The sequence below is a fragment of the Pleurodeles waltl genome, chromosome 8 (assembly GCF_031143425.1).
Source record: "Pleurodeles waltl isolate 20211129_DDA chromosome 8, aPleWal1.hap1.20221129, whole genome shotgun sequence".
Taxonomy (NCBI): domain Eukaryota; kingdom Metazoa; phylum Chordata; class Amphibia; order Caudata; family Salamandridae; genus Pleurodeles; species Pleurodeles waltl.
In genome coordinates, this window is record NC_090447.1 from 423450289 (window position 1) to 423474097 (window position 23809).

General features: G+C 43.2%; 1 protein-coding gene across 1 annotated transcript in view; it reads left to right on the forward strand.

Annotated features, from left to right (window-relative positions):
- Positions 1-2383: 2383 nt before the first annotated feature.
- Positions 2384-23809, forward strand: part of JADE3 (jade family PHD finger 3) — a 212481-nt gene continuing 191055 nt past the window's right edge. The window contains exon 1 of the mRNA XM_069204297.1: positions 2384-2936. The gene's annotated coding sequence lies outside the window, so the exon portion shown is untranslated. The remainder of the gene's footprint in view (positions 2937-23809) is intronic.

The window sequence follows — 23809 nt, forward strand, 5'->3', positions numbered from 1 at the left end:
CACCAATGCACATAAATTTATTTTTGGTGAATATTCTTTTTATTGTGATCTTTGCATTTGTTGTTGATTACTCAATGTATCTAGGTTTTAAGGAGCAGAGATGTGTTCATGTTATTAAATTACATCATATTGAATTTGGAACCTCTAGTCTGTGTAGAAACATTTTATGTTGCTGATTTAGCAGTTTACTCTGAGGAGCCCACAGAGTTTGGCATACCTGGTACTTCAACAAGAATAAATCATTTACCCGATTCACGCTTGGTGATTTCAGAACCTAAATACAACATGAAATTACAGCTGGATTACTTTGACTAACAGGGATGTTCTTCACTTAGGGATGCTGAGTGACATTATGGAACACTCAAGCTTTGCTCTTCTTACGTATTTCACGTCACTCAGAACTCTCAGCAAAGATCATCTCCATTATTCATTTACTGCAAATACACTTTATTTGCCTTCTCTATGCACATCCAGGAATGGATTGGAAGCAGTGTACTTGGTTCAATTTTAAGGAATCAAGCATTGAAATGTCAAGTAACAGAAATGCAGAACGTATCAGCTCCTACAAGAATGACAAACACTGACTTTTCAATCCTAATTGTTTTATTCTAAAGATTTTAAGTCTACAGAAGTTATTTCAATCTAGTCAAAATCCATTTAATACATAACCAGAATGCAAGATAAATTAAGTGCAGGACCAATCATGAACTCATTAAAGTTCGGATCAGTACAAGTCAGAGTATAAATGAGAGGGACCTCCGGCATAGATTTGCCTTCTAAGGTAAGGGAATGGAGCTCTCTTTTACATCAAGAAATTATATTTTCTAACACTCTTGTGTTCCAAACAACAAACAATTTTTACTGGGTTGTAAACAACAAACAAGATTCAGTACAGTAGTGTATGTTTCCCAAGCTCTCAATCAATTAGAATAAGGCAAACGAGACACATTACATCTAAATACATTCAATAGATTTTTCATAATTCTACTTACATGGAGTTTCTCACAAGCAAATGTCTAAACAAGGAACAGAAATGGATACGTAGTATGTGGTTTCTCTGGGACAGCTAGGTTACACCTTTAATAAGTACACTTTGTTCAAAGCAGTCTGTGAAAGTCATTGTCTGTCTCAGCAAGGTACACTGGATGGTTATACTAGTGAGACATGAAAATACAAGTCTATTCATGTGATACAATGAAAAGCCACAAAACGGGATAGTTAATTTGGCCTAGTTTGTCTAAAGATAGCTAAAAGTATGAGTTTCTATTACAAGGAAGCATGAATCCCTGACGTAGATGTGTTGATTTATATTGTAGTCTTACATTATACTGAATTTGGCACCTCCAGCCCTTGTGGAACACCTGTATATTCCTAATTTAGCAGTTTATCACATGGAGTTCATAGAGTTTGACTTGGGTGGTACTTACACAAGAATACATCTTTTAAGTGATCCATGCTTGGTCATTTCAGAACCCAGTACAAGAAAAAAATATAGCTGGGTAACATTGTCTAATAGGTATTTTTTCACCTAGATATTCTGAGTGACATTATGGGAAACTCCAGCTTTGCTCTCCTTGTCCATTTTATGTAATTCTGAATAGAACTCTTGGCAAAGAACATCATTGTTAGTCAGTTACCAATCTATAATTGTGTTATAAAGATGTACTCCTAGATATAAAGGACTGTGATCTTAATTATTTCTCTATTATTGTAAACGGGTATTACTATTTTAAAAAAGTAAATTAAAAAAAAGTAGCCTCTGTAGCTTGCTACAAAATATTTTTTGTATATTTAAAATATAATGTATACATATATTAATCAGTTTATGGAGTCTGTATAAAAGGTTGCATGATATTGCGTACCAGAAGATACTCTAGAAAAAGGCCTTAGAGATAGCTACAGGTGCTCCTTGCTTTGCAAGAACAGGGGCTCTCTGCAGAGATTTGGGTGGTTGACATGTTGGACGAGCATCTCTGCAAACTCAACTTGAAATTCTACAAATGATTCCATCAAAAAGAAAACTCACTGATCAAGAAACTTGCTGACCTTTCTGCAAACCCTTTTGACCACTATCCAGGGCCCATCACAACCAACTTGAACTGTGACAGAGTCACAGATCAATAAGAAAACAAAACAGCGATCTAACAAGTCCAAAGCCTCCCTATCTAAAACACACGGCTGTCAGAAGGAATCTGACAGCCAGAGAAGAAAACGGTAGTAGCACAAGAACAAACGAGTGCGCAAATAAAAGAGGAGCCGTGCCCACGTGTTGGTAAAACGGAGGACCCGCACGGGTGTCTGTAAGGGTTCACTTTGGTGCAGATGTTTGCCAGCGAACAGCCATCCCCGGTGCGCGTTCAGCCCCCCTGGGGGCACCGGCACGGCCCAGGGAGTTCCCGGCGCGCTGGCGGCGCACTGAGCCGGGAGGGCGCGGAGCCCGGGGCTCGGGCGCTGGCGGGGAGGCCGCTCTCGGCGGCAGCGTGGAGCTGTCAGCAGGGCGGGGGAAGAGGCGGAGCGTGGGCGCAGCGGTGCCCATAACACAATCAGGCCCTTGTGCAGCTCCGCCGGGCTGAGGCGTCTCCGGCGCTCAGGGTACTGGCCCATTCAGCAGCGCGGACCGGGACGATGCGGGCCGGGGCTTCCCCAAGCACCGCTCGCTGAGCCCATCGCGCCCGGCTCCGGCAGACGCGGCGAGGCTGTGAGGCGAGCGCCGGGCTCTGCGGCCTCCTGCGAGCCGGGGGCCGCGCACGGCCCGGAGGGTCTCGCTGGCTGTCCTCGGAGCCCCCGCGCTGCGGCCCCAGGGCCCGGACGGGCGGCTCCCGCTCGGACGCTGCCGGGCGCCCGGTACCACGGGGATCGGCTGAGGCGCGGGGCCGCCGGCCGGGGAGGCGGCGCCGAGGGAGCCCTGCGTCTGATTTGGCGCCAACGGAGCCGAGGTAAGGGAAGGGAAGGGAGCCCGGAGCGGCGGTGCGAGCGCCGCCCCTGCACGAAGCGCAGTGTCAACAAAGTGCACCCTCTGGCTCCCGGAGCCCGCCGGGCACTGGAGCCCCTGGCACTGGGAGCAGATCACGGGATGACCCGGCCGCAGGTGGACGACTGGCAGGAAGCTCCTGGCTTCCCGGTACCCCTGCCAGCTCTACTGGGCCCTGCACATGTGCCTGCTTTACCCTCCCCCTGACTCTGCCAGGCTGCCAATTCTGTGTCCGCGCCTCCCCAAACCGTTGCTGCCTGCCCTCACCACGCGTCTCCTTACCATGCCAGCCCGTGTCCTTGGGGCACCCCGTGCCCGCCGAGTGCTGGGCTCTTCTAGGTAGTTGTGTGGCTTAGGCAGAGGCTCTGCGCGCTGTGCCTGGGGACGGAGATCAAACCCTGCTTTATCGGACCTTTTAGTAAGTTAGTACTTAGTCTTGGCGTTGTTGACAAGGCCCAGAGGTCAGTCAGACTAACAGGAAAAGGGCAACAGTTAACCTAATATTATATCCAAGAATGGCCTACAAATGTCATTTTCCCTAAGCGTCAAAATGTTTTGTCATTCTGTTCTAAAAACGTAATTCGACCTTACTAACTTCTTGTTAGAGCCCCGTGTTTCCAACTTTGCTAAGTTTAGAACTCAGTTGTGCCCAGTGCTCGTTTTATCACTCATAAATTGGTTTTGTACCCTCTTTTGTCTATGTGCCGACTTCTTATATGCTAGCCATAAAGGTGGGGGTGGGGGGAAGGAGGTGCGGATACCTTCGCGCCCCTTTTGAATCCAAGCAAGCAGGCTTTCACGACGAAAGTTCCCGCTGCTCGAATGCTTGTCAGTGGGGATGTGATGTAATTACAGCGAGAACTGCGTATCCTCAGCTGTTGGTTAGTGGTAAACTTCCAGATCAACTTTCGCCTTAAATATTCAATTTATAGAAATACCACAGTAATAGGGAAAGAGCAAAATATTGATTTGTATTTGACATGCTTTCCAATTAACCGTGACTATGTAATGTTATTTTTGCTAATAATAGCAACCTTGATGGTTGCGTCATTTTTTGTGATCGTGCTGTTATTTTGCAAAATTAATAATGTCTCGTTTTTTCATTGGTCACTTGCCTGCAAACCGGGATGGTCATAAGAGGCACAGCACGTAGTGAACACAGACTTCTGATAAATTGTGCAGATCCATTCATTTACTGTTCCAGTCTGTAGTCAATATGTATGTGTGCTGTAACCTTGCACTGGCTAGTATCGGCAAACTGCAAAGAAAGGCTACATTTTGTTGGTGGTTCAGTATTAATAGATCAAACTCTACATGATAGTGATGACATCAGTAAAATTTTTATGAAAGGTTGTTGGAAATGGCCTTTTTTCAGGCTTATCTCCAAACCTTTGCCACCTTCCTCCTATTTTTTCTGATCTGTTTTTGCTAGTTTATTGTCTCTGCACACTTTTAACACTGCTGATCAGTGCTAAAGTGCAAGTGCTCCCTATGTAAATTGTATGGGTGATTGGGTTATCTATGATCAGCATACTTGATTTACTGGTGAGTCCCTAGTAAAGTTCACAAGAGGTGCCCAGGTCCTGTAAATCAAATGCTACTAGTGGGCCTGCAATGACCATGCCGCTCATATGAGTAGCCCTGTGAACATGTCTGACCTGCCACTGCAGGTTGTGTGTGCACTTTTAAACTGCCAATTCGACCTGGCAAGTATATCTACTTGCCAGGCCCAAACCTTCCATTTTACTACGTGTCACCCCTTAGGTAGGCCCTAGGTAGCCCCATGGGAAGGGTGCAGTGTATTTAGAAGGTAGGACATGCACTGGTGTTTCCTGATAGTAAAATAACACCAAATTAGTTTTTTCACTATTGCAAGGCCTATCTCGCTCGAAGGTTGACATGGGGACTGCCTTTAAATATCTTTTTAAGTGCAGTTTCCCATTGGGAGCAGATTGAGTAGTTTGGGGTCTCTGAATTCACAATTTAAAAATACACTTTCTGGTAAAGTTTTTTTTTTTGTTTTTTTTGTTTTTGTTTTTTAATTGTCTGTTTGAAAATGCCACTTTTAGAAAGTGGGCATTTTCTTGCTTAAACCATTCAGTGCCTCTGCCTGCTTGTGTATTCCACATCTGGGTCAGTGAATTCCTTCTAGACTGTAACACACAGGGAGCTGGGGTGTAGCCTGCATATCCTGATCAGTCTCTCTTGGGCTAGAGTGGGGAGTGAGGAGCCAACACTTAAACCTGAAAGGGCTGTCCTACCCCCTGGAGTGTGTCTGGGGCCTGGCCTTGGTAATGCAGGGTCTTGTCAACAACAGAGGCTTTCCTTTGAAGTTTGCCTACTTCAAAGGCAGAACTGGGTATAAGTGGTGGACCCAAAACCCTAGACTTATAGAACACTTCTGGATCAAGAGGAACCTCTGCCAAGGAGAAGAGATGGAGAAGTAATGCCCCTTTGCTGTGTGTGCTTTGCTGGGTGGACCTGCAGTTGCTGCTTGTGCCTTAAAGATGCAAAGACTGGACTTTGCTGTGTATCCTGCTTGTGAAGTTTCTCCAAGGGCTTTGAGTAGAGCTTGCCTCCTGTTGGAAGTCTCAGGGATATCAAAGACTTCAGCTTCATCTGCCTACAGCACTAGAAACTGTGTGTTTTGTGCTGCAACTGAAGAAAAACCACGGCGACGCCGTCAACGACGCTGCTGTCTGCACCGTGACCTGAGGACGCCACACTGAGCCGTGCTGCACATGCACTACAATCCTGGTCTCATCGATGATGCCGTCACCAAGCTGCAGCTTGCATCGTGACCTGTGGGCCCGCACTCCGCATCGCCTTGCTCTCACCACAGCCTTTGCCTCCCTAATGATGATGCCCTGTGCTGACACTGGTGCTGCTGGCAGCACCATGGCCTGTAGACACCGCTCGTGAGGTACACGAAACACCGCCCCGCAGCCCTGGTCCACCAGCCCCATCGACTCCAGTGTCATCAACAGACGCCCCTGTCTGCATCACGACCCGTGGGCACCGCATAGAGCCCAACATGTTTCACACAGCAGCCCTGGTCTCACCCGCGCCACAGGACGCCGTCACCGAGCTGCTGCCTGCACCGTGACCTGTGGGCACTGTATGTCACATCGTCCCACTTCGCATCGCAGCCCTGACACCATCCACGCCAGCACTCCTGACTTCATCATCCGCCCGGAGTTTGATCTGCATAGAGTGTGACTTCAATGGCCCGAGAACCCCTGCACTGACCTCCGGAACCAACGTCGCACTCCGGATCTCATTGCGAGGATCATGGCGTCCTGCATTTCCAAGGTACTGTTTGGAGGTCTTCCCGACAATGTAGCTGGCCCGTGCCGCAGTGGCCGGCCTGAACTGTTGCCTTTGTTGTTCACGCCGCCTTGATAGCCCCATACGGAGCTATCGACTCCAAGGACCTGTATTTTTCAGTTAATTCTTGCAAAATTCTTATCTTTATTACTGTACGTTGGAATTTTCTTCTTTTACATAGCTTGGCTATTTTTCTAAAACTGGTGTGGTGTCCTTTTGGAGTGTTTTCACTGTATTACTGTGTGTTATGTGCAAATACTTTACACATTGCTTCTGAGATCAGCCTGACTACTCTTGCCAAGCTACCAAGGGTGTGAGCAGGGGTTATCTGAGCTGGGTATCCCCCTTATGCTGACCAGAGTGAGGGTCCTTACCTGGACAGGTTGCAAACCGGCTGCTAACTAGAGACCCCAGTTCTAACAAAGGAAAGTTGGGCAAATACATGAATTGTAAGAAGAATTGGTTATTTATGAACCATATTATCTGGTTACATCCATAATTAATCAAAGTGGGAAGAAATGCAGTTGAAAATAGAATACATGTATTTGGGTGTAAGGCTGTCTGCTGCATGGAAAGCGGTCACCCACAGATAGTGTATGATTATGAATTGCTGGTAGCTTAGACATAGAAGTGTATGGTATGCCATGGATCTAGTAATCTCCTAGACAAAAATTGTCTTAGCTGCTAGACCTTCCAACTAGAGGAAAGCCCGGCCTTGTTTAATCAGCCGTGCATAACTTTATTTTGTGTGTGTGTTGTGTGTTTTTTTTTTTTTTTTTTTTTGTTGCTTTTGCATTATTTAATTCACCGTATATGTTAACTTTGCTTACCTTTTCAGCAGACGATCTGAAATGTATCTTTCATTTCTGACTGGTGTTTTGGGAGTATTAAACAAAATTTCGCATTCCCCCATAGCCAGGCTGGAAACTGCACCTTAAGAATTGAAGTAAAAGATGGGGACACCATGTGTCTATAGCTCTCTTTCACTTTACATCCACTGGAAACCTCAATCACTGCATCTCCTTTATTTTTATTTTGTTCTGAGTTTGAAAAAGGGCACCTGTAGTGTAAACTGCCTCTGTACCAAGGGCTAGCTGTTCTCATTCATTTTTTTTAAATAGAATTTAATTTGTTGCTTGTGTTCTGCTGTGCACTTCCTTTTAGGCTGGTATCTGACACAAGACCCTATTCAAGAGCTGCTGACTATTCAGGGCCTTTAAAAACTACTCAGGGTTCTCTACTTTTTTTTTTGCCTAATTTATATAGCACTCTGTTTAAAAGGGTATTGTTTTTACTAATAACTGGTGTTCCCTTATGTCCGTACAAAGTGATGCCTCTCTGACAAGCTCTAGTAAGAGTGAAACACGTCACATGCTGCTTTTATTTGTTCCAGGTTGGCTTTGTTGGTATTTTACTAATTGAAAGCTGTATGTGATTCTCTGCTTGGCATGGTAAAAGTCTATTGTAATTTTTTTCCAGTTTGGCATGAATGACAATAGCTAATCCTATGCTTAAATACTTTGCTGTAAAAATGGCAAAAGGTTTGTTGCTTTTTTAGCTCGGTGTCAATGGCACTGTGCTAACCCTATACTTAAAAAAACTCTATTAAAACAGACATCTGACGTGGGTAGCATTATAGTGTCTGGTGTTGTAGAGTGCTCCATACAAAGGAAACGCTTCCCATTTAAAAAATGGGAACTCTCCAGTGTTCCCTGCTGTTTTCTTTGCCCTTAAGAAAGCACCCAAGGTATTGGAACATGGTCAGCACTTGTCATTTCCATTCACTGTTGTGAATTTGTACATTATTCACCTCCAGGTGGTGAGTTGACATTGGAGTAGTGCACTAAGGATGTTGACACTTTTCAAATCCTAGCACCTGTAAAGACGTCGGACAACATCCAGACCTGAAAAGGGTTGCCACCCTGTTCCATGTTACTAGAATGCCATGTTTCTAGCCCTGGCCCTTCTTTTGTGAACCAAATGCATTTTGTCTTGGTTTGCTTCTGTTGAACCTATTAACTAACACACTGAGGTAAACATTTCTAACAGAGAATCTCGGGACTGGGGGGAAAAAAGTGTCTTGACCACACCAAGCAAGGTGGTAACCATAACTGATTGGCGGTGGTATTTACAAACCAACCCAAGCCCATGTGATTTCACTCCTCGTTGTTTTAGAAGCAGGAGCTGCTTTTTTAACCATCCCGGCCATTTCTTGGCTCAGTGGCTTACTTCCCAAAATGCATTCTGGCACCTGAATCGATCCCCAATTATTGAAGCAGGCGGTTGCCTGGCAGGACATTTCCAGCTACCATACTTTTAAGCTCCCCTGGTTGTGTTGCCAAGGTGTGGCGAGTAAGGTTAATCTCACTTGCTGTGTGAATTTCCCATTTTTGTTTATTCTGTACCTGGTTTACAAAGGTTAGTTACAGTGGATAAATCCAGCAGCTTTCTGGGGTTACAGAAATACCCAGAGTCGTCGTCCCTTAATGTCCTAAAGCTCAAGATACCTGCTACAGTCCCATTTCTCAATTCAGTTGAGCTTCATAGGATTTAAACATACCCAAAACATCAAGGGTTTTATTTGCAACCTATGGCCTGTCCATTTATGTTTAACTTCTTTTGGAACACAACCTCCCTTGCAGCCATAGTGTATGTTGCAAGAGTCTGAGCTTCAGCTTCCTCATTCTTTAAATACATGGTTATTAGATACTCTGTGAACACCTGACCTTCTATCCCAAGGTCCTATCCGGTCATTAATTTCAAGAGTAGAATATGGTCCATTGTCGTCTTTGCTAGACTCTGTACTTCTAGTCTAATGGGCCATTGGACAGCCCTGATTTTATAATGTGACACTGGCTACAAACCTTATCAGTTCTACTCTTTGAATCTTTGTGTAGTCGGATAGTATGTTCCTAATGGGGATAAGGTCGCTTTTCCCCATTGCAGTGTGTTTTTTGGCGACCGCTATGTTGCTTTCCAGAGAGATCTGATTTTGAACAGTAAAGGGGAGCTGTATGGCTAAGCTAGTATGCTGTACGTTCAAGCGAAGATGCTCATTTTGGTAAGACAGTGCATTGTAATTTATTTCAACATAAATAAGTGTTCTCCTTGTCAATCTTACATTAAGTTTTGCTTGGCTATCTATTGTTGTGAGTTGGAGATGTTCTGTGTGTGTGTTAACTCTGGTTTTCTTAGCAAACATATCGCTTTGATTGTAGGTACCCTCCGGCCATTGCTTATGCTGCTATGGTGCTTGGCTTTAAATATTTATAGCTAAGTGAAGTATAGCACGCAAGGAAGCCATACTTTGTGTTGGTGTGTTTTTATTTTTTTATTTTTTATTATTTTTATATATAACCTTTACATAATTTATGCGTAATATAGGAGTGGACAGTGGTCATGAATGCAACTTTATTTGGCATAAGTAATATTTACAACCAGAACTTAGTACAAGAGAACACATCCCTTTTGAGAAGAGGGTTGGTTGACAAGTCAAAGTGAGCATTTGAAGCATGAATGAGCGACATGATGGTGTGAAATTTAAGAGCAAATTTGGGCAAGGACTCCCGCTCTCCCCAGCGACTCCCATGATCCCCAACCTGTCCCTACTTCAAATATGAGGGAGACAATTCTGGGATAACAATTGGCCGTAGTTTCTTCATACAACAGAAGAGAATTTCATGGTGCATCAACCTCGCATATACTGGTCATCAAATGCCCCATGCATCACCCCACCTCCCCCAAATTTCAAGATCTTTCGTCATTCTGCTCATGGTGCTAGTCCAGCACAGCCTCATTCCGTGATGGTCTTTGAGGTCTGCTACAAAGCGTTTGGTGGCTACATGCCCCCTCCCGCCGATGGGTGGTCCCTATGACCCCATGGGCTACAAGTGCTGTGGCCGCCCGCTGCTGACCTTGTGGTACCCTTGTCTGTTCTCCTTGTCCTTGCTGTGAGGCGTCCCTAGGACCTTGCCTGCCCGCCTTTTGTCCCTGCCGTGAGGCATCCCAAGGACCATGTTAAAGCAGGCCTCTTTTGGGCTTTTTGTGCTTTGACCAAATTGAGGTCATTTCCGTCTCTGCCCTTCTGCTCCGCTAGTTAGCCTAGCAGCTGCTACGCCATGATGCTCTTTAGGTGTGGGTGGTCAACACTCCAGTCATACAGTGTATGGGTGACCTTTGCAGACCCCTTTTTACCTTAACATGGTGCACCTGTATTGACCGTTTTAAAGGACGCCTGCCAATCCGAGTTCGCCATTTTCGAGCACTTATTGCCCTCACCGGGCGACTGTCCTGCCCAAGGGAGCTTTGCGTGTGGGGCCTTAACTGATATGCCTTACGGACTGGCCCTCCCCTGGGAGTCTACTAATCTTAACCAGTAAATTTTACAAGCACAACTACACATCTTTCCAGTATCTTGATAGTCACAGACACGTTGTTCTTCAAGTAGTTTCTCTTTATGGCCGTTTTGAATACGGGAAGTGACGAGCGTGCTCAAATTGTGGAGGGAGGGGTGAATTCCAGGGGATAGCGCCCTGAAAGGCAAAAGAAGCAGAGTGTAGGGCAGTTTGAGTGGAAAAAAGGCGGCTCAGTTTGGCCGATCTGCAGTCCTGAGTGGGAGTTTGGCAGGGCGCGGTATTGGACTGGTGTCCACGGACTCTGCCACGGATGTCTCGAAAAGTCAGTTACCTTCTTGTACAGAGCTCTCATTTTGGTATCGAGCAAGCCAGATTGTTGCCGACAGGACGCGGAAGAGGTGTGATTAGAGAGATCGAATAGGGGGCAGATGGCGTACTTTTAAACCATGTCTGTAGGAGAAGGAATATTGAGGTAGACAAAGTAGTATCTGATTACAGTAGTCTAGTTACCGTGGTGCTGGTGAGTTGATCAGAGCATCGGCCACGTAGAACGATTAATGAATGGGTGGATTTTCCAGTGCTTATATCATGCTGTGGTACTGAGAAGTTAAAACCACAGAAAGAAAGTGAACAGATTGTGAACAAGGTATACACGCATTGTGTTTAAAAATCACACACTTAAAATCTCCTCATTTGTTGAGGTGAAAATCGGCCTGTCTTTTGATTAGATCTCTATATTTTTAGTTTGTGCGCTGTTAGTATTCGAGACGTTTTAACCTCTTTTGCAGGTTCGACATCTCCTTAGGACCACAAGGATGCACTCCATTATCTATGAGCCATGGCAAGTGTACTTACAGATACGTCTGCTCATAGAGTAGCAAACCCCTCGTATTTCTTAACTACTAGCAAGTGCATTAAAGTTGGAGTTGGGTAAGATGAGCATCAAATGAAATTATTGGCAACTAATTTAAAGTTATTGATTCTGTTCAATTGATGCACACACAGGAACCCTGGGACACTCAATAAAATGCTGCCTGCAGTCTAATATCTTTACCCCTTGGACAGCGGATCTCTGTAATGTTATGAAGGCTTTGGAAAATGTCAACCATACCTAATTTAGAGGACATTTCGACTGTCCAAATGGAGAAAAAACACACGATACAGCGTTTGGCTAGAGAGGTTTCTATCACAACCTATTTGGAACACTGTAGGAAAAGAGCTTAACTGTCGCACTTATAGTGTATAGACTATAAAGGCACCTTACACCTGCTATGAAATTATATAAAAGCAAGGAACAGTATAAGATGGATGTTGAAGTTCAGAATGGGTCAAGGGTTGGCTTGTATTAAATGGAGAATAAATAATTATTGGCGTTGCCGTAAACAGTGCACATTGCCACTTAGTATTCTGCACGGGGTTTGGGCAGCAAGGAGGAGACTGCTGTTGCTTGTTATAAGTTCTCTTCAGATTGGATGCTTGCAGGATTTAATCGTAACTAGAATGTTATGCTGTAATGTGGGTAAATTCTTTGAAGAAGTAATAGCTTGGTTTGGTGGTAGGAGGTACTGTACAATGTATTAAGTTACCTTGCTGTTAGCGGAGTATGTAGCACTTTAGGATTATACAAGATTGTGTTTTGCAAGTGGCGTGTCATCATCGACCATGCCATAATATATAGAAATGGTTAATGATTTATTCTAAGACTAGATGTGAATCTAGATTTCTAAGAATGTTTTTAGTATTATTTAGTTGTTCGTATGGTTTATCTTTGTGTGACTTTCTGGCCAAGTTAAACAAGAAATTAAATGGATCAGCCAGGGAGTGAGATAGGATTAATAGCCAGTGAGTGAATGATGGGAATCACTCAATTTGAGGCAGAGCCGGTTGCACTGTTCTTCTTTGGAGCTCTCGGACTGTCAAATATGGGTGTTTTGCTACCCTACGAGGAGGCCTTTCTTTAAGTATACTTGTCATTGCCCTTGCACAATTGAGCACATCCTTACGGTTTGGTTAATTGTCCCTCATGGTTGAATAACCTTGTTTGCACATTGCTCGCCATGTTGAATTTGTGCTCTTTGTAACACCATACTTCACGTGGGATATGCTGCTTCTGGGTAGTGCCTCAAACCCCAGAGTAAGTACATGACTCCTTATTATATTCTCAATTGGTGTTGCATACCTAAGTCACCCTTGGACCATGGATTCACACAAATAGTCGTTTACACATCTTAAGGTGCCCCTTACACCTACTGTCCTGATGAGACCATGAGAATGTACAAGAGAATGAAACGATGTCTGCAATTAAACCGCACACAGACTCAAATTAGAGATCTAATGACTCTTATCTTATGCCTGAACAAATCAATATAGTGTAGTTGTGTGCTTTGTAAGCACACACTACGTATACCTTGTTCACTTCCTTCTTTTACTCGTTTTTATTTTTTCATTCTCACTAGGGGCACTTTATTAAGTTTCGATAATATCTCTATTGTAATACTTATGTTCTCATTGCATAATCTTCATTAACAAATCTTTGTATTGCTGGCTTATGTATATATGCATTAAGTGTATTCAGTGATTTTCACTGGCCAAATCGTTTTTTCTAAAGGAGTTTCAGATCAACCATAGTTTTTGAGTATAATTGTATACCCAGGTTCCTACTGTCATATGCATCATTCTCTTCTTTCTATAACACTTGTGTGCAATGGCATATATTGTGTTCCATTTTTCCACAAAGATGAATGCCAAACATTTTGAGCAGATATCACATGTGACTTTTGTATACGAAGGCATACCTTACAGTTTTCAGGCAGACAACTGCCCAATCGGATTATGCAAAATGTTCTTTAAAGTTACATGTATTACACTCAGTAAGCCTTTTTTGTCAATCCCTACATTGAACTGAGCATTGGCACACTCCAGCAAGTAGAGGATTTGAATAGGAATGCTTGAAATCCCCAATGAGTCAAAATTAACAGAGGTCGCCTGTGGGCTAAGAAAATCGTGGTTAATGATATTGGCATGTGGGCCAATTTTTGTCCCATGAGACTCCGTTTAATGATTTCCCCCCAGGAGTACAGATGTGAGTTGAGTTGTTGCATTGCATCCTAATCTATGCCGAAAGCATATTGAGTGGCGAGTCCTGGTAATAATGGTAGGCAAAGTGGTGGCCTGTTCGAGGTGCAAGTGATTATGCTCTTTTTGTGTTCTTTTGTGAATCGTCGTTGGTTAAGCAGAATGCGCAGTAAGGTGCATAGGAATTTGCCGCCAAACCCCCCTCCCATGTCTAAACTATACTTAACAGATTCAAGATGTAGAGGTGGATCTGAGGATCGTGGTGTGGGATCTTGAGAGAGAAGTTTTTACAGATATGCTAGGCTCTTGCTTCAGAAAACGTAAAGCATATCAAACAATGAGTATCCTGTATCCTATGGAGAGCTGTTGGAGATAGATTGTCTGGTCTTTTCCAGATTGCTGCACATTATTTTTCTTGGTTTTGAATCCTTTGCCATTTCCTAATCTTGCATTGGTTAGGCTTGTGCAAGGACTTTTGCACTAGCCCAAGCTTAAATTAATAGGGAGCTGAGCAAGTGCCATACAGTGGCTTGAACCCCAGCAGAAAAGCATATTCAGTTTTACTTTTTTTTATGTTTAGATGTGAATATTCTATCCCGTTTTTTTATGCTTAACTGTATGGTTTTCTTCCAAGTATTTCGGCCATGCCGCACCTTTGTTTCAGATCTGGTAAAATAAAAAACTATTCCGCAGATATAGGGTCCAGGCATTTCAAGATGCAGCAGCAGTTGCCAAGGTAGCTTTACAGTTGCAGATGTTTTTAGGCACACTTTTTGTATATCTGAGTTTGACGGGTGTGGTTGATTAGGTGGGCCATACGTGACTTACAAACGTTACGCAGTAGAAGCGAAGAGAATGATCACCAGAGGTGCCCCATAGCGTAAGAGTTTTCATACTCTAGTTAGAATCCCTTTCAAGGGTTCTGCTAGACACTTTCACCCCATTGCATAGTTGATCTTGTAGGCTCCGGTGGTGCAGAACTCCTGATCTGTGGGCAGTTGTGTTGGGGTTCTGCCTGTTTAATGGGTTGTGGTCCACTTGAGTATATCTGCCTGCTGAGAATTAAGCCAGACTTGTGGGTGGGAAGGAGGATATTAGGTTCTATATAATCCTGAAGCAGTCACACAACCTCTTTCTCGCACCTTTCTCTAGAATGGCAGGTTGCAGTTATAAGGAGGGCATTGCTGTTGTTGGTGAAGCAGGAGCAGGTACACCACAGCCCATGGTGCGAGAGGCCCACTGCACCAGCTGCCTCACTTGTATCTATAATAATAATGGGTGTATTTATTTATCCTACCATGGGACAAGGAAGCCTTAATGGCCGACTTGTACTTGCTGAAATCCTTGGTGTTGGCTGTCGATGATTGTTCGACAGAATGTCTTACAGTTGGTTTCACAGTTGGCTCTGCAGTGGATATTTGCTGAAGTGTGTTCATCAGCTCTTTTGAATTCATGATTTCACGGTGCTTTCCTTTTGGGGTGTGAATGCCAAGAGCTTTAAATGAATGCTGCCAGTGTAATTCATTTTCCAGTAGTATTGTTCTTGCACATGTTTTCACATTTGTTTCGTTGGGGTACAACAGGAACACAGCCTGCTTATAATGGTGCTTGTATTGTGTACTTTTAATTTGTTTCACATTTTCCTTTTTTCAGCTATTAATTGCCCTGAGTTTGGAAAGGTTATATTTTTTGAGGGTACTGATCCTTTTTGCACCATCTTATGAAGAAATTGGTTCAAAATGGCAGTGGTCTTAATTTGTGAGTCCCTACAGATCCCATGTGACACTCGCCATAGGAACAGTTCAGCCCCTCCTAACAAATACATGTTCCTTCGGGATACACCTCTAATCATGCCCTGAGTCAGGACCGCTTGCCATGAAAGACTTGTTCCATCTGAGCGCTGAAATCCATGGCTATGGGGGTTCATCTGTTCACACTATATCTTTTATCCTGTATAGATATTTAAAACTATATCATCACATACCAGAAAAACAATACGAACATGGATACTCTTAAAAAAAAAAAAAAAAAAAAAAAACACTTTTAGAAATATCTTTAATATCAACACTTTTTTTTGCACTTCTTAATGCAACATTAGAAAAGAACACATCTTATCTCTATTCCTCACACTAAAGCGCATAAGGCCCTAAGGTGGTGTCCCGCTGGGCATTGGAAAAAATTATTCCTGATGTGCCTGCGCATAGAACACAGCGGGGGAGCGCTCCTCGGCTTGTCTAGGCTTTGCAAGCTACAGTTGACTTTTAGGGGAAAAGGAGCTCCTTCACTGTACACTTTTTAAAAATTTGCGTGTCCAGAAAGGTCAAATGTTTAGGACTCGTTTTGAAAACTGCAATTTCTACAGAAAATGATGGCATTTGGAAACAACTGTTGGTCTGGCTTTGATAAGCTGGGGCGGTTGACGGTCCCCCCGTATCCCCCCCCCCCCTCTTCTTTTTTTTTTCATTTTTTTTTTTTTCTTTTTCTTCTTTTCTTTTTCAATGTCAGTTAAACATTAACTTGCAATAAAAATGGTAAATTAAAAAAAAACACCATTCTGCATCATTTTAATACGCCCCTTTGCGTCTCTCCCTATTGTGCTTAGAACAAGTAGAGAAACACTTTCGTTTTAATGTATTACACAGAGGATATTTCTTTCTTATTGATGCAAACAAAATGTAATACTGGTTTCAAATTACTGTAACATAAAGCCACAGTTTAAGCATGCAAAGGTGACTAACAATAGCAAGCACTGACAAGCCAGTAGATCTGGGTTTAATGTGCTAACACTTGCAGCTTAAGCACGTTAAAGCGGGCAGGAGTGGACAGAGGGTGGCTGTTGTAGAATAGCCCTTCGTGCAGTTCATTGCAAGCGCCAAATACAGTTGGAAGGTGCAATCCAGACAGCCAGAAACATTAGGTGAAAGATGAATACTCCACTGGAGTGAGCCCAGAAGAGTTCAACAGTCTCAACACAAGAGGTGAAAGAGGCTGGCAGAAGAAAGCCAGTGGTTCAAAGGGTCAGTGTCCAAAACCCACTCTTATGAAGATTGTAAGCAAAAGGTCTGCTTCGCAGTCATTCTCTCATCCATGATAAAGAATGGAAGGAAGAAAGCATTGTCAGTGTACTTGTCCTAGTTTTGGACTGCACGCTGTTTGGGGCCTTTGTGCTTATGTGTTTTGGCAAAATGTGGTCACTCGCAGGACAAGGGAGCTGATGACTGCAGTTGGCTGACCCATCCCCAGTGCCCTCAGCTATGGTGGGCTGAAGCAATCGGTTGAACAGACCAAGAGATAAAAAAAGCTCCATGAGGATGTTATGTTTATGATTCTAAGTGAAAGCTGTCTGTAAGCCAGACCTAAACGACAACTGCGGTTGTGTATTATTGCCTAAAATGTTTTGGTAACTGAAGTCCTATAACTTTTTTTTTATTATTTTTTTTTTTTAAGACGCCATATTAGGGGAAGTAAAGGTTAGTGCTTCTGTAATTCCATGCTTATCTTGATTTCGTTGGCTTTTAATATTCCTTCATTGTTGGATGCCTGTAAACCTTAGGAAAGGAATTTGTGCTCCTAGTAAACTTGAATTGAGATTGCTCCTCTGTATACGTTTGGTTGTCTTCCACATGCATAGTTTTAAGGGTCCAGTTGGAGGTTTAAAATGTAATTGCAGTATCCAGATCGGTGGAAGAAAAAACCTCCCTAAGGTCAATGCTAAATCCTAGGTTTAAATCGTACAAGTATATGAGTAACCATATAATTTGTTGCGGGATCCACCATAGTGAGCAAATTAACCTTTTTCCAGGGAATCAATGCACCTTCCTTCACAGCTAAGGATGACTTTCCAGAGAGAGACTGATTGGTATGGTTGCAATTGTTAACATGAATCCTGTAAACGTAACTGTGGTGTTAGTTCTCAGCCGATACTACGTTTTTATGTAATATAACTTTGTTATCCTTTTTATACCTAACTCTCTTAAATGTTAAGACAAAGTGGAGCTAGTCTGGTTCAGTTATTGTACTTGTGTACGAAAGGCGTTACTGTGCCTTGCACATTGGAATCCATAAAGAACATCTTTTCTGGTTAGAATTGAAGCAAACGGCTGCCCGTGGCACACAAGCCTTGAAAACTAATCTCTTGCTTCCTATTAAGTTCACGAGGACATGTAAACTGCTGCATGTGTGGGTCGTTACACTGAAAGCTAAGCACAATCTGAGGCAGGATTAATTTTACAAAAGCTGCAAAGATAATGATGGTAGTTCACAACCTTGGGTCCAAAGATGCTCCGAGTTAACAGTATAGTCTTGTTTCCAAGGCACTTTGCATGGCAACAGAACCACCTTTCTGGAAGTGGCTCTAAAATTCTTTTGGTAATGCCACATTCGGACAAGCTGGTTATCGGTAACCACTAAGCCTCACGTCCGCATGCTCTGGTACCTCTGACTATTATTCCTTGTAACGTCTTTTGTCCGGAAAAATAGTCTGCGAGTGCCACTCCTTTCTATAAGGAGGCCTCATGTGGTGTTTTCGCAGGCCGGCCTTTACCAACCTTGGGGTCTGCCTTACTCCCTGGCAAGGGAAGCGCTTGTCCTCTCGGTACCAGAGTTTCCTCCCAAAAGCTGCTGCCTCACTTGGTTACTTTTTCCTACCTCCCTTGTTGCACCCTCCCCTTTTATGTGCAGCTGACTCTGCTACCACAAACCATACCTAACGTTTTACTATGGGTTTTACTATGGGCTTTACTATGGGCTGCAAGGGGTAGGTTGATATAGTTGTGGAAATTTTCCTCGTCTTTACTCTGTACCTGCTCGTGCTCATAGCAACCCGGTGGCGAGCCAAGGGTTGTCCCACTCTGATATTGTTATTTGTACTAACAGCGCTCTCTGAACGTATGCATTTCTAGTGTGTTTTTTTTTGGGGGGGGTGATAAAACTATAGTATTGCCAGACTATTAACTCATGTCCTTTTCTTTTTAACACGTTGCCTAGCATATAGTCCGTATTTATCTGAAGTCCACTAGTAGGTCCTTTTTAAGATCTTGTTCTTTCACCATCCAGGAAGCTGTTGAGACAAACTAGTGCATGCTCGCATTAAACAGTATAGAGTAGATGACATGGAGGCTGACAACAATATATCATTCTCCTTGTGCAAAGTGTGATGCCCCAGTACCTGCTGGCTTTTTAATGCACGGTCTAAAAAAGACCCTTTGGAAGAGTTGCTCTCCTATTTAGTTGTCTACTGCAGTAATCTGTATTAAATCCGTGGTGGAAATACCTCCCGATAAAAATCGATCTACAAAAATATTCCATGTGAATAATAGAGGACATCTTTAATAGAAATAAAGTTCATTGAAGTGACTAGGATTAAAATAGCGCTTTTTTTTTTCCTTCAAAAGTTTTCTTTGTTTTTACAGATTTTTTTTTTTTTTTTTTTTAAAGACCCATCTACAGATCATGTGGCAGATGAGGCCCCGGGAAGTCGCAAAAAGTCTGTTTTAAAAAAGAAATCAGAAATGTATTTGGGGGTGGAGGGAAGACCCGCTCCAATGCTTCCACTTTTGAAACCCACTAGCTCCTTATCATCAAACTTAGACCCTCTTATAACGTCTTGGAAACCAATCTAATGGAAGGTACGTTTTGTGACTTCTCCAATATCAAATTGAGATCTTTAAAAAACACATGAAGCAAGCTGCATGTAAAATATTGCTCTGCAATTTTTCTGAGAAATTTTCTGCATAACTAGTTGCAAAAGTATGTATCTTTAGCGAAGTTTAAGGTATGGAACCAACTGCATACTAAAATACCTTCTGAACAGCAGTGTTCGGTGTGAATGCTAAAAGGCATGTATGTGACAAGATGGCGCTTCTCTGCTGAAGAACTAGGGCAATTGTGGAGATGCTTACTGCTTCTAAATCCTAACTGTGCACACTCCCTTTTTAGGTCAAAGCCTACCAGACAGTACAGCAGTCTGGTTGCAAAAGTACTTCTTGTGGGCATTCTGAAAGATTATCTGGGGATGGATTCCACCCATTGCTTGCATTTGGCTTTGTGGTTTGTAACTTCTATTTTCTGGCTTTCTATTTGCTAGCTTTGTTTTTTCTAGGCTGTCCAGCATGTCTTCATCGCTCCTGTGGGGCAAACCTTGTTCACCATAGTTCCATGTATTGTTCACGAGTTCTCCTTCTCTCTAAACAGGCCTTTACATTTTGTTCTTATCTTGACATATTTGCTGTGCGGTCAAATATGGAGGTCATAGGTCAAGCTCTGTCTTCTGAGAGAGGTTGGTGTTTACTTTTTTTCCTCTGACTTCAAAGTGAGAGGAATTATGTGACAATCCTTGTCGGGTACTGGGAAAGAAAAGTTTTTTTTTTTCTAGCACATAAATGTCTGTGAATGAAGTGTGCAAATATTTCAGAATATATCAATTAGGAAAACCCAAATGAAGCATATTTTTTGTAAATCGGAAGTGTGGTGGAAACGTTTTTTAGTACGATCAGAAAAAATTAGAACAGTAGGTGATGCAGTTTCCAGACTATCATTTGTGACCTGTAGAGTTTGATCAGTAAAACTGTATGTGTAAATGTAATTGAAATTTCAGTTGAAAATGTGTTGTCTGTAATGGCAGTGCGCTACCACACCATGCATTCTCGACACTATGCCACAACACTCCATTCTGCGCCACTCCACTGTGACACAACACACTAGGCCACTCTACAACACTTTAACTGACCCCACACCACTGTACTCTAACACTTTAGTCTACTCCATGCCACTTCCTTCTGACACTCTGTGCCACTCTACGCCACTTTCTCTTAGCCACTCTGAACATCAGCCAAGCTGGTGTACAACATAGCTAAAACAGAAGGGCAAAGCCAATAGCTCTTTTATATGCGAGACCTATTTGCTTTACCATTGTTGTTGTTGGCAAATATCCTCAACCTGGTAATCATTTCAGTGTCGGGGTAAGACACTTTCGTTGCCTACTGCATGTTTTCCTAAAGTAACTGGAAGGTATTTTGGCTTCAAAAGATACGCAAGAGCAGGAGATTTTTCATCTCTCTCTCATATATGTATGTGTTAATTATATATGTGTATTGAAATAATTAATAGTGAAAAAGACTTGAAGGTCACAGCACACTGACAAAAGGTGGGAAATGCTTACTTTTAAAGTTAACCCCAACCAGGTTATTCATCTCACATTGCCGGTTACCAGTGATCTCAACAAGGATGTTGCTGATGATTTATTGCGGCCATTGCAGAAGAAACATGCTCAAATTGTGAAGTCCCATGCTTCATGCGAGCATAGGGAAATGTAATATTACTGTCATATGGATAGAAGAATGATGTAGCTTGTGTGTGGACATAAAGACGATGTCATAATGCTTTTTAATGTTGAAAGAATACAGCTTCCTTATTATGCGGAAATTCGCATGAGATGTTGCAAGATGGGAGTGCAGTGTTTGCAGTTAGTAAGAGCCAAGCCCCAATACCGCTGTCTAAAATGTACGGCACTGTCCATTGTAGAAAAGAAAATTTAAAGTGCAAATGCGCTATGTACATTTTTCAGATCCATCAAAGGCCTTTTCCTGGAAGTGTCTTAAAGTATAGTAGGTAACTTATGAAAATTCTGAATGAACAGAACGTGAGAAGTGTAATTGCCAGGGGGTTCTGAAATCTGTCTTGAGGTCTGAGAATAAATTGACGTTGGAAAAAGGACTCAACAAAAGTAGTCTTAGTTTCAAAATGTAGATGACAGAGGTTATAGCACTATTACGTCATACATGGCAATAGAACAGAAAAGCAAATCACATTTGCCGGAAGCTCTTCCTGAAATGTCATGAAAGTGGCCTTTGAAGTCTTACCATGTTAGTTTTAATATTGTTGTTACTTGTAATCGGTGGCGCCACAGGCAGTCTCCTCAGTGAAGCATTGACGAGTTAAGGGTGTATTGTTCTTTGAAGTTCAGTTGTGATGCTTTGTTTGCCTGAGAGCTCCCCCAGCCCTGGAAGCACATAGGTGTGAAATCAGATCTACAGGTGTTTGAGTTTATAAAAAGTCCACTCTCTATATGCTCCTCAGCCTAGTTCCTGCTTCAAGTCCTGCGTTTAAAGAGCGCTGCTTGGGCAGGCAGTTTGTTCAGTGTTTTGGGCCTCCACTGTGGAATGAGCTTCCACTGACTCTTCAACTTATGAACAATAACAGCTTTATTTAGAAAAGCAGTGAAGAGTCTCTGACTCTGCAGATCTAGCTATTTTGTTTGCTTTTCTGCTTTGTCTCTTATCTTCGCCTTCTTTTAATTTTCCCCTGGCTCTTTCAGCTGGTTCCTAGCCACAAGATTTGGCCTTAGTGATGGTGCAGTAGATAGATCAATAATACACTCCACTTTTTTTTTCCTGTTCGGAACAGATAAAGCAGTGCATAAATCCTTATTAATGTTAGCGAATGTGCATTGTTTAAATCAGTGGTTCCCAACCTGTAGTCCGGGGGCCACTGGGTGTCTGCAAAGCCTTCTAAGGGGGTCCGCGACTGCTTAGAACATTAAGAAATATTGACAAATTAGTTCCCCAGTTGCCAGTAATGACTCGGGTGGGGGGGTTGGTCCCTGGATTCCAACTGGGTTCCATTAATGTTAAAGTGGGGGTCCACCGGAATCAAAAGGTTGGGAACCATTGGTTTAAATAGCTTCTCCATTTTTGTCTCCATTCATATCTTTCAAATTTACAGCGTTAATAACAACTTTTTGTGTGTGTGTGAAAGTGACTTTTACCACAGAATGTTGTACACTCTTTGGTTCACTGAGGTGAAAATTAGAAAATGCACGGGTTTCCTTTTCGCTACTATTTGAAAGTGTGTTGTGTGTGGTGGTGGTGGTGTGTTTTTTCTTTTTCTTCAAAAAGTTTTCATGCCTGGTTGCACTCAGGCTGACTAGTTGGATGGCGGCACCTTATCATGTTTTCACCATGCCAAGGGACCCACTCTTTCTGGGCAGGGTTGGATCCGGAAAGCTACAGGGATGGGATGCAACACTCCCTTTCTGTGCCTCCTCTGGGCAGGCTGTAGGGAGGCTGAGACTTAAAGTCAAAGTCCCTTGTCTGTTGGTGGATTAAAAAGGGCGCTGCAAGTAATACCTCAGGAGTCATTACAACAAGCCGCGGGATGAAAATGATGGCCCCTTGTTATTCCTTAGGGCTGTTGGTAATGTTTCTAACTGGGTGTGACCTGGTACCGCTCTACCCTGCAAAGGAAGGACCACTGCCCTAATGCTGGCAGTGCGTCCCGTTCCTGCTATACACCCTGAACTGCAAGACAACAAGGAGCAGGTATACGCAGGGCTTGGCCTTCTTTAGGGGACAGACTGCTGTGCGAGGGCAAGACTGCCATATTGCTTTCGAATTTTTAGCAAAGGTCGAAAAAAAAAAAAAAGACATTGAAATGAGTTGCTCTGCTAATAAGCAAAAACGCTTTATCTGCATCCCTGCCTAATCCTTGCTTAGTCTGTATAACATTGGGCACTGTGGAGACAGAACTTGACGGTGTCTGGGAGGAGAGGTGCTTAGAGGGTAGGGCAGATCAGCCCTTCATTCTGACATGTTATTGATACCCTGTTATCCTCTCTTCTGCTGTAAAATAGGTTTTCTATGTGATTTAGATTACTGTCTTTTTCCATAAAAGAAAAGTACTGATTTTGAAATTGTCTATTGCATCCTGAGCTCTTGCCCTCACACTAACTCCCTGAGATGGCTGCAGCTGTTCGCCCGCTTTCCTGAGAGTCGAGGGTAGAAAGAGAAGGATGGACACCGGTGGCAATCTACCTCCACCACCACGAGTAGGGACCGGTAGGCCCGGCCTACCCTCTGGCCCCGCGAATAGGGCCTGCCTCTCCCTTTCCAAAATAAAGAAAGACGGACGAGTTCTCTTAAACCCTTCCCTACTCACAACACCCCTCCAAAGAACTCCCCAGATAAGTCATTTTACCCCCACTTCTCTCGTAGAAACGAATCCCTGTTGATATTCTCTACTAAGTACACATAACCAAACACCAGCGAGCGCTATACACCACCAAAGGAGTGGCTTGTTTCCTAAA